The sequence below is a fragment of the Oryctolagus cuniculus genome, chromosome 15, assembly GCF_051225735.1.
Source record: "Oryctolagus cuniculus isolate XC-2025 breed Fujian yellow rabbit chromosome 15, ASM5122573v1, whole genome shotgun sequence".
Taxonomy (NCBI): domain Eukaryota; kingdom Metazoa; phylum Chordata; class Mammalia; order Lagomorpha; family Leporidae; genus Oryctolagus; species Oryctolagus cuniculus.
Window position 1 is genome coordinate 67,031,334 of NC_142881.1, and position 12,061 is coordinate 67,043,394.

The 12,061-nt window shown below is 40.1% G+C and overlaps 1 protein-coding gene across 27 annotated transcripts in view; it reads left to right on the forward strand.

Moving 5' to 3' along the window:
- Positions 1-12,061, forward strand: part of LRMDA (leucine rich melanocyte differentiation associated) — a 1,125,029-nt gene that overhangs the window by 857,671 nt on the left and 255,297 nt on the right. For 13 of the 27 annotated variants that reach the window (XR_016220979.1, XR_016220978.1, XR_016220980.1 and 10 more), the window contains exon 1: positions 10,961-11,114. The exons of the other annotated variants lie outside the window; for them this stretch is intronic. The gene's annotated coding sequence lies outside the window, so the exon portion shown is untranslated. Of the gene's footprint in view, positions 1-10,960; positions 11,115-12,061 lie in introns of those variants that run through there. 27 annotated transcript variants of the gene reach the window in all.

Sequence of the window (12,061 nt, forward strand, 5' to 3'; positions counted from 1 at the left end):
GGGCCCAAGCTCTTGGACCATCTTCTACTGCTTTCCCAGGCCAGAGCAGAGAGCTGGATTGGAAGAGGAGTAGCCAGGATTAGAACTGGTGTCTATATGGGATGCTGGTGCCGCAGGCAGAGGATTAACCTACTATGCCACAGTGCCAGCCCCTGCCTTATTCTTTAAAAACCCCTCTTGCTGGCTTGTTGGGTAGAAAGAACACATTTTGTATCAAGAGATCTCCTTTTCCCAAAGATTCTGGCTTCTTGAAATAAATGTTTCGTCTTGTTTGTCTCTAGTGAATTGGCTATCCAAGTGGCAAGTAGCAAGGTCCTAATTGGTAGCATTTTATATGTTAGGGCATCAGCCTTCAGCTGTTGTTTCATTCAGAGTTTGTTAAAGTGTGTTGCCTTTGTTACTCTTAAATAATGTACTATCTAAAGTATTGGTTGGTTGTGCAAAACTCTCATAATTTTGGTCATCTCTCCATATAGATGGTGCTACTGTGTACTCAAAATGGATGGCAAAGCTCAATGTTGACATGTGCTAAAGAAACACAGATTTGGGTTCAATATGATGGTGCCTAAACTTTTTTCTGAAGTGTTCTGAAATGTGGAGTAGGGACAGAGATGACATTTGTATGGCATGGAGTATTTTTCCCATTCTGTTATCTCTGGATAAGGTGAATGAACAAGGCATTAACTAATGGGGCATTTTAGGATGAAATCATACTTTCCATGCAAAACTAAGAGTATTTGCTACCCAGGAGACACCCAACAAATGCTATTATTATTGTGATTTTTACTAACTCAGATGTCTTTATCATCTTTTATGGATTTTTGTAACCTGCCTCTTTCCCCTGTACACCATAGGGTGTACATTTGTGCACATTTGACAATCTTTGTTACCATCACTTGGTATTCCAATTCTATTTGAGTTGTTCATTGTAAACTCCTCCAGTATCATGAGTTTTGGGTGTTGGAATAAGTCAGTATTCTAATCTTCTATGATGGAATCAAAATACACTATGAAGATATATGTATTTACTCTCTTTTGTTAATCCCCTCTAAACTTAGTGAATGTAAAGTTAGAATAATTAAATAATGAGTTGAGAAAATGATGTTTCTAACATCAGATTAAAGATGAATCATTAGACTTTAATGGATGTACAGCACAATCTGTATAACTCATTTGAAAGCCAACTGAGATATATCTGAAGTGACCAAGTCTAAAGGATGTATCTAGTTTTGGGAACCAGAATAGATAGCTACACATTAAAGGTGGGTATTATATGCACTTGTGTGTGTGTATAGGTGTGGTTTTTGGTGTGTGCATCAGAGTGTATGCCTTTGAAAATTCAAGTAGAACACTTGGTGTGCCCTCATTGTGTCTGTGTTGCTGTAGTCAGTTATCTTTTTTTAGTTAGAGCATGGTGCCAGTGATTGAAAAGATACAGGTTGTGTCCTGTGGAAGATGCTTTGCTATGCACAGTGAAAAAACAGGAATGATGAGGCATCTCTACTCTTTATAAACATTGGGTCAGCAGTCAGTCTCATGGTAGGAGAAGACATTATGTGTTCTGAGATTGGAGTGGTTATTCGTTTTTAACCTTGTGTGTCAATGTTAGTCAGTCATTGATTCTCTGCTCTGAAGGGTAAAAATCGTGACTTCCTCTGCCAGTCCCTTCATCTCTTAACTTGCTGGTTACTATAGTATGTTTATATCAAAACCGACAATTGTATTCTCTTGGAGAGCAAAGCTTTCCATAACTCTCTATTTATTGATTCCATATTTTAGTGAACTCAGTACTTCTTAAGACCATAGCCTTTTCCATTCCTAAATTATTATTCAAATCTAAATTGGCTAGATTTTCTTCTGAGAACCTTGTTTTTTCAAAAGCCACACATGAATATTTGATTTCTTTAATTCTCTGTATCTGTTTTATTGGACATTTTAGTTGGGTATATTACTTTTAGGATATATGATCTACAGTTTTTTTCTTCATTTTAGGGGGCATTTTTATTGTTTATGTGTAAGTTTATTTTATAACCCATTTGCTATACTCAGATATGATTGGCTAATCCTCTTGAAACTAATTTTTTGGAGATATGGTGAGTTTTTGAATGTTACCCCTTTAATTATTTTTTATGCAGAATCTTTTCTTTCTCTCCTTATTTTGCTCCAATTTATATGTGTGTTATACATTTTGGTATTGTCCTACAGCCCCTGAGGCACTCTATTTATTTCCTTTTTTTTCAATTTTTTCTCTCTTTTCTTCAGTTTGATATATTATTTTCATTTTCATTCTGTTCTTCAGCTTGAATAATATATATTATATATTATATATAATATATAACATACAATATATTATATATACAATATATGCTATATATAATATATATTATATAATATATATGTTATATGTTTTATATATTATGTATTATTTTTTATGTATTATGTATTTTTTCAATTTTTTCTCTCTTTTCTTCAGTTTGATATATTATTTTCATTTTCATTCTGTTCTTCAGCTTGAATTATATATAACATATATAACATATAATATATGTTATATAATATATAATATATATTATATAATATATATGTTATATATGTTTTATATATTATGTATTATATAATGTATATTATATATAATAATTTTTGTTTGTTTATCTTCAAGTTCACTGGATCTTTTTCTCCCTCCTTGCCATTATCCTATGGAGGCCATCCAGTGATCTTTCATGCTACATATTTCATTTTTTGCAGTTTTTGAATAACTTCTGCTTCTTTCCAGATACTTTCTATTTTCCCATTAATTTCAAACTTCTTTAACTTTACCTCATGGAGCATGGCTATAAAAGCTTCTCTGAAGTCATTATTTGATCATTTCAAAGTCGAGATCATCTTAGAGTTTGTGTTTGTTGATTGTTTCTTCTGTTGAAATCTATCACAGTTTCTTTCCTCTTTGTGTGTTGAATAATCTTTGGCTTATATCCTTGGCATTTTGAATATTATGTTGCTTTTATATTAGATAATAGTGTAATCCCAAGAAAAATACTGCTTTTTCTTTGTTCTAGAAAAGAATTAACCCCATTACATTCAGAGTGCAGATCCTGTTTTGTCTTTTGTGGGTTCTAATATTAGCTCAAGTTTCAAAGCCTTTGCCATTCTTCTCTGGATGTCATGTACCAGTCAGAGTTCGTACAAAACTTGAGTGGCCATTTAAAGTCTTCATTCAGTTCTCAGAGCCCCTGTGAAAGTATCCTGCACACATACAGTTCAGAAGTGAGTCGGCGATATGTGTAGTTTTGTGTAGAATTATAAGGTCTGCCTCTGGGATTCCCTCCACACTTTTGAATCTTTAAGAGACCCTTTTCTTAGCACTATGTTGCATCAAATAAAGACACTACAATGGGCCTCCCATTCCTTTCATTGTTGGGGTTCTTGTCTGTGTTTTGGGTTATGTGCTTCCGTTTTCCTTGTTGTTGTCTAGTATGTATGCAGTAGTATTTCTTTTCTCTTTGATTAGCTATGAGTGACTCTGAGATTATATAGTGTAAATGTCTTAATTTTAAATTAGCTTAAACTACTTAATCACGACTTCTTAATTTTCTCTCCACATTATATAAGGCAAGCTTCTTTTACTGTCAGAATTGCTGTGTGAGAAGTATTTCATGTTTTATCCATGATCCAAGTTTGGTAACTTGAAAGAATGCTGCTGAGCTGAGCAGAGCTGTTATCTTTATTGTAATACCTAGTCAGCTCTCTCGTCTAACGTTCTGTTAAACGTTCATTACAGTTTACTTTTGGGCTTCATACAATTTTTCCACTTCAGTGTTTAGTATTGGAATCTCCATGCCTTGTAGAGATTCTACCCACTTGTTAGTTCTGTGTGATTTACTTATTTTCCCCAGTAGTTACTTAAGCCATTACTTACTCAGAAGATAGACGGTAATGCCTATATATGGTTTACTTCTGTCCAGGCTTAGGAGCATTAATGAAAACTTTTAGGATTTTTTTTATTTCCTCTATAATTACTGGTGATTTTTACAGTATTCTTTGGAAGTGAGCTATGCTGTATCTCTGGTGAACCCCATAAGCTCTGTTTCTTTTACTGATTTCTAATTCATAATTTTTTTATATTAGCTCATGTTCCTTGCCTTGTGTGATTTCTTTTACATGTGTGTATGTGTGTGTGCTAATTTTTACTATTTTGCTTTTATTTTATTATTGGTAAGTAGAAAAAATCCTATGAGACAATGTTATTTAAGAAATTTAATAATTTAATAATTTTAAAGTATGAAAATCAATAATTAATGGAAGTTAATATGTTTCTATACATGTTAAATATCTATACAAACTTATATTTTCCTCCCAGCTACCCAATTCTGGGGATTCTTCGAGGCCCAAGTTAAATCCCACATCTTCTGTGATACATTTCTTGGGTGTTCCATCCAGAAGCCAGTTCTATCTCAAATTCAACTATAAGTGCTATACTGATCACTTGACTGTGAATCCCAGTAATTATGATTTCTTACCATTTTTTGCACTGTTTCTTTGACCCTAGAGTAGTACCATTTTCTTTCTTGTTCCTTTTTGATACAACAAGTAGTAGCAATTGCTGTCCCATTCCACTGACCCTATGAGTAGTACTGTTTCATTTGCCACAATTGGAAGTAGTAATAAATTTGACCTGATGAGTAGTAGCAATTGTTAGTTCTTGCTATGAATGGGCCTTCTTCCATCATCCAGCCCATAAGCTGTTTTAACGTAGAAGTCTGTGTATCTGTTTCTTCCCTCAGAATAATATCTGAGATGAGTACTTGATTAATAAATCAGTGCTTCCTCTGTTCATGTGTACACATGTGGGTTTCCCACCCAAAATAAATGTATTTTCTCAAATCATAGAAACGTGCTCCTAAGAAACGAACTTTTCCTTCGCAGGTTAGGTCATTATTGAATATTTCACTGGAAATTCATTAAACACATCATGAGATAATGACTGGGAGAGTGGTTTATAAACTGTAAAGCACTGGACACATGCACGACGGTGATGTTATCGTCACCCGTGTCACCTGTGTCACGTCTGCCGGCAGGGCAGCTGGGGAGGCAGGCTTTCCTCACTGCTGCTTGGTCGGTCCTGCCCTGCCCTTGCCACTCGGGCAGCACTGACCCTTGACAAGATGCCCTGACAGACGGCAGTGACTCTCCCTGAACTATTACCTGCCTTTATTAGTAACCCTCAGACACCCTCAGAGCCCTTTCCCCATGTTTATTGTCCATTGTCTCTGTGAAAACACATTTTTTTGCAAAAATTCTGATTCTCGTTTCACAAAAGCTCTGCTGTGGAACCTCTTATGGCCTTACCTCTACTCCTGGAAACCAATGATATGTGTTGCACGTTGGAACTCAAAAGCTAGCTGAACTTCCCGAGGATAGTCTTGCACTTTGCCTAACATCTTTAAATGGTGATTTAGTGCATTGGGGAGTTATGAGGGTACTTTTAAAAGGTCATAGAAAAATGGAATTAAAAAATATGTTTGTTTTGCTTCAGAAGAATCTTGAAATTCTTGGATAATCTTTTTGTAATACACATTTTCTTTTTCAAAAAATTTTATTTAGCTGTTTGCATTTTATTTGAGAAAGAGAGAGAATCGGTTTTCCATCTGTTGGCTCAATACCCAAGTGTGCACAACAGCCAGGGTAGGGCCAGGCTGAAGCCAGGATGGAACCCAGCTGAGACCTCCATTTGGATAACAAGGATCCAAGTGTTTAAGCCTTCACCTGCTGACTCCCCGGGTGTTCATTGGTGGGAAGCTGGAAATGGAAGTAGAGGTGGGATACGGGATGCAGGTTTACAAAGTGGCACCTTAGCCTGGTTCCAAATGCCCAGCCCCATGATCCACGTTTTCCATAAGCATTTTGAAGACCTCTTCCACACTCTGAAATGATCTCTGAGTGGAAAGAAGGAAGTATTGATAGAGTTAGGCAGGCTTGAACAAGTTGGCTTAATTTGGATGTCCTTCTTGCATGTATTGTATTGTTTCTTTGTCTTAACTATAAGATGCTTGAGAGTAATAACAATTAAGACCATTTTGGCAAAAATGGAGAATGATGGAGGTTATGAATAATAGCTAGATTATAAGTGGAGCTAATATAGTGATAAGGAATTGCTGACCAAATACAGTAACACTAAATTGCAGTAGTTAACAGCATGAACTTGGAGTATGATCAGTTATAGCTGGATGACCTTGGATAAGTATCTTGACCTTTCTAGGTCATATCTGCAGTTTGGAGATAATAAGAATATTTGCCTCCTAGAGCAATAATAATGAATGTCAAGTGTTTATAACTGTGCCTGGAATATAATGTGGGCAGTCTGCTTCCATCATTATTATTTTATTAATTATTCCTTGAGGCTTCAACAAAATAAATACAGGACAAATGAAAAACTAAAAAATTATATAGCATGAGGTGAGAATATAAGATTTACTACATCAAGAATCGATACTGATTAATGATTTAAAAATACCAAGTAGTTCTTAAGGACATTGTTTTAAAATGTTGCATGTATTATCTGATTTAATATTCCAAAAATGCTATGAAGCAGGTACTAGTTTCACTTTATTTTATTTCTATAAAGGAAACCAGATCCTCAGAGGTTAATCCACCATTCCAAGGTCTTATTACTAGCAAGTGGGTGAATCAAGATTTGAATCTAGCCAGTCTCTGAGTTTAGCCCATTGGAGATGTGTAGGGGACAATATTGTTATCATGGGAGATCCAGAGTATATTATTGGTAAAATTAGATGTTTGGGCACTGGCTTCACATAAAAGATCATTGTCAATGGGGAAATTTCTTTTTTTGTTGTTTTTCAAGATTTGTTTATTTATTTATTTGAAAGGCAGAGCTACAGAGAGAGAGACAGAGAGACAGAGAGAGAGGTCTTCCATCTGCAGGTTTACTCCTCAGATGGCTGCAATGGCCAAGGCTGGGCCAGGCTGAAGCCAGGAGCTGGGAGCTCATGTGGATGGTGGCGGCCCAAGTACATGGACCATCTTCTGTTGCTTTGCTCAGACCATTAACAGGGAGCTTGATCAGAAGTGGAGCATCCAGGCCCCAAACCAGCACCCATATGGGATGTCGGTGTTGCAGGCGGCTTTACTCATTATGCCACAATGCCAGTCCTGGGAAATTCTGAAACATATTCTTTTGTGAGAAAAGAGAATCCAAGGACCACAGAGCCAAGTTCTGAGCCAGAGAAGAGGTCCTTATCACTTCATTCAAAGCACATGGAATTAATCAGAGAAAAGTGAAGAGCACCTGGGTGGGGTGCATGTTGGATCTGGGGTATGATGGAGGCATGGTGGGCAGATGTTCGGGTAGCTGGGTATGATTCCCTTCGTGCGACCCTCTGGTTAAGTGGCCCTGGGCGAGGTGAGCTGGTTCAGCTTGGTATGCAGGGCTTGGCGTCCATGTTGTAGAATAAAGAATTATCTAGAATTACCTCTTGGTAACCCTTCAGGTTTTTGAAACTTTATGGATTGTTCACCCTGTTCTGGAAATTATTTGTAGCATTTTGTATTTTACACACTGGTCATTCATGCCTTGAACACCAATTTGTTCCGGTTATACAGTGAGCTCATGGTGTGACTTGTTTCCTTAATTCAGCTTGGTCTGGGATCCAATTCTAACCAAGTGCTCTAAACATAATAGGCACAAGTCAGTGTTGTTCACATTGAGGATAATGATGGTGCAGTGGTGTGTTGGATGTCACCTGGAATTGAAGGCCACACATATGAGAAAAACTCCATAAAATCAGCTCTCAATAACTTTTATAGGAATCTGCCATTCCCCGCATCCCCCTTAAGGTGTTGGACTGTGTGCAAAGAATACTATATATAACAGTAAGATGATCCCTGCCTTCAAGTAGCGTTAAGGCAGGGCACACGTGACCATGGAATTTGGGCTCACAGGGCTCAGAAGCCCTAATGCTTTTGAATCCAATGCTCCACACACATTGAATCCCCATTGCAACATCCCCACCAAGTGGTTGTCCGGTGTCTTGAACACTTCAGTGACTGTGAACTCACTACTGCTAATTCTACCCAGGATAGAATCATAGACTGTCAAGTATTGTGTAGCAGGAAGTATCTCATTGAAGAACAAAGTCTTTACTAGGCTGACAAAAATCAATGGATTCACCTTGCAGATAAGAATTTGGTCAGTGGTGGTGTATGCGAAAGGACCTCAAAGATCCTACGTGGGAGCAGTGTGTTGGAAGTACAAAAGTGAAGGGCATGACATGGGAACACCATACGGTCAGTGCAATCACCTAGCTACAGTAGGTTGAGGGGTAGGGGTCTGTGAAATCGTCAGGGATAGGCCAGAGCTATAATTTGGAGGGTCTTGAATGCCCTGTACATTGAGGGTGGATAAGGGCCCTGAAGACAACCATAATCCTATATCCAATGGGTCGCCAGTTGAATGAATCACTGTTGGCAGTCACATCTGGTGTGTTCCCTACACCTAAATGCCTTTATATGCACCTGGTCAATTATCCCACCCTGCTTCCACCCACCACCACCACCCCACCGTGGATTTTCCTCAATTCAAAGAGACACAGAGCATGAATTGTGAGGGGCCCTCTGCTGGCCTTATTTCCATGTGGATCTGTTTCTATGCATAACAACCCTTAGGGGAAGCTGTGTGAATCTGCCCCACCTGACAGAGCCTTAAGCCCTCCCAACTCTGCACTGTTGGGCATGCGCCAAGTGGCTTGCACCCTCAGCGAGAGAAATCATCCTGATTTGGGGGGTGTGAGAGGTAGGGGGCAGTGACTAACGGGTCTTTGCTCTTTATTGTTTTCTCCCATGATAATGCACCCACCACTAGCATAGGAATTCAGTGCAGTGATTTTTCCATGAGCCATACAGCCCCAGTGCAGACCTGCCTGAACGTGAAAATAACACCCTTCCTGGGGACACATTTGCATTTTTTGGTGAAAGAAATTCATATATATGGCAAAGATGCCTCTGTAATTATAGAAAGTTTATTTCTGTCCCCAGATGTCAGCAATCAAATTTCCCATAAATATATTTTGTGTAAATCTGTCGGCAGCTGGTCTCCATTCAGGTTTCTGGAGATATTAGCCTGTCTTTGAGTTTATGACAAAGTTAAAAATTATTCATTAAACTGACCTGCAGTATATTCAGTAACTGGAAAATTGCCTTGCAGTTCTATTTGGTTTGTAGATGTGATCACAAGTAAATTTTTAACTTAATTAATTGGCCGTTTCTGTTGACAAGAAATTTATGTGGTAATAATTTGCTCGAAATAGATGCCGACTGTAGGAAATGAGATATCCATCATAGGCTTGTGTTCCACCAGCTGCACAGTGGCTATTATGAAAGTATTTCAGCCTGCGTCGACCCCAGTGTTTGTGCAGTCAAGATTATATATACCCACGATCCATAGCCTGCCAGAGAGGCGCTGGTGGAGGTCTATGATAACAAAGACTTTGTGATTTATGGCTTGCTGTGAAAGCAGAGCTTGATGAGATTAAACAATTTCATAGCACAAGTGTTTCTCAAGACCTGATTTGTAGTTGCAAGCTGATGGTAAATCACATTTATATATCTGCAAGCGCGCTCAGCAGAGGACTGCAATTACAGTTTAAGACAGCTACTTTTTATTTAATTTTTATCCTGGTTTTGTCTCTTTTATATCCCCTTCGTCTGCAAACCATTCACCTTCACAAGTCCTCTCCTGGCTAGAAGGCCAAAGATTGAAGTCAATGATGTCCTCCTTGTCTTCATGCCAGCTGGGAGGGAGGCCGGGAAGACTTCAGGGCAGTACAGACTGGTTCAAACTGGCTTCGACTGGTGTGAGCTCTTTGTTCAATTCCATGGCCAAAGATAAGTCTGTTTCCTGTTTTCCCTCAGCGTGTAGCTGATACTTGAACTTCTTGGTGTTGAGATGGAGGAAAAAAGGAGCCTTCGTCATCCTGGGATATAGGGTAACACGGAGCACATAATGGCAGGGTGAGACGAGGATCCAGTTCAGCTCCGAGCCTTGACTTCAAGGTTGCAGAGCACCTTGGAAGCACACAGCTGATGCCCCTCAGATGTAGAACGGAGAATTACAGCTCCCTTGCAGGTCTGAGAGGAAGAAACTCAGCAATCCATTTATTTAACTGGTTTATTGATCATGTACTGTGGCCACATTTCTGTACTTTTGAAGTGCTAAAATAGCAGTCTCTGCCCTCAAGCAGTTTATAATCTACACACAGAGCTTAAAAACATAAAACCAAAATCTAGCAGTGGCAAGACTAGTGATCATCTGAAACGGCTGGCACGTGTTGCCGGCGGTCAGAGGGAAAGGCAGGGAGCATGTTCCCAGCTGGGAGGGCACCTTAGAAGAGGGAGCAAAGTATGAAAAGGCTAGCTCAGATTTCAGGTCGGCAAGAGCTAACTCTGGAAAGTTCAATGGTCCCCATTTATGGAGACCCCCAAAATACCCAGCCATGGTGCCCAGTGATTGGATAATCATGGTACCAGCATACTAACGGCTTTCACTGCAGGCTTTCTCTATGTGTGATGGCTTCCATCACACAGTAAACCTGGAGAGTGAGCACCATCGAGATTTTCCTCTTGGGAATCAGGAAGTAAGGCTCTGAGAGCTTAGCGAGCTTGACCACGCTCTTCCAGGTGTAGGGGGTTGCACCACGGTCAGGGGAGGACATGAATGCTACATGGGAGCTGGTGTCTGCTGCGGCTGCTGGTCACAGCCTCAAGAGCTCAGGTGGTTTGTATTTCCCTCCAGGGACCTCAAGTTTTGTCTTGACACTAGGTTAAATAATGAACACCCACGTGTGACCACATCCTCATCCTTAGAACCTGTGAGGGTCACCTTCTAGGGAAACGGGGATTTTGCAGCTGTGATTAAGGGTCTTCTATAGAGAGATTACCCAGGTGAGTCTGATCAAAGCACAATGATTTTAGAGACTTGGGAGAAACTGCGGTCAGAGGAGGAGGTGACGCGAAGGACAAAGCAGTGCTTGGAGCAGTTTTCTGGATGATGGAGGAAGGGAACACCAGAGACGGAGAGAGGGGTTGGCGCCGTGGTGTAGCAGGTAAAGCTGATGTTTGCAATGTCAGTATCCCATATGGGCGCCCGTTGGAGTCCCGGCTGCCCCAGTTCCGATCCGCTCTCTGTCATGGCCTGGGAAAGCAGTAGAAGATGGCCCACGTCCTTGGGCTCCTGCACCTGCGTGGGAGACCCGGAAGAAGCTCCTGGCTTCATGTTCATTTTGCTGAAGTATTGGGTTTTTTTTTTAGGTTGGGAGTACTTTCTGAATCATTTTCCCCCTGTTCTCCTCTTTTATGTAGCCATGAAGGCAGTGATAATTTCTCTCATTCACTAATGAATCTCTAGTGCTAGTATGGAATACGGTATATAATAGATGTTCATTAGGTATTGGTTAGGTGAGTGAATGAGCTTACTTCATCGTGTCTCCAGGATGTAGTTGGTCACTCCGTCTGGAATCCACTTTGTCCCTAGCCCAGCCTGCTGATGTCGGCATTGCTGTTTATGAGGTCACAGAGGGAGTCACGAAGGGTTCTACTGACTTGGGGTATCTCAGTGTAGTGAGGAGAGCCGTACAGCCCTGGGAAGATCAAGACTGCTGTCAGGGTCTGTAATGATCCAAGGTGAGTGGTTGTGCTAAATATGAGATGTTTTCAGGAAGCTCATGGCAAATGAGTATTGTGTAAAACTCTGCAAGGTTTTCAAAAATACTTTGTTCCCAAATAAACTTTGTAACTTTTTTTTTTGACAGGCAGAGTTATAGACAGAAAGAAAGGTCTTCCTTTTCTGTTGGTTCACCCCCCAAGTAGCCACTATGGCCGGCGCACTGCGCCAATCCGAAGCCAGGAGCCAGGTGCCTCCTCCTGGTCTCCCATGTAGGTGCAGGGCCCAAGGACCTGGGCCATCCTCCACTGCCTTCCCGGGCCACAGCAGAGAGCTGGCCTGGAAGGGGGGCAACCGGGACAGAATTGGCATCCCAACCGGGACTAGAAC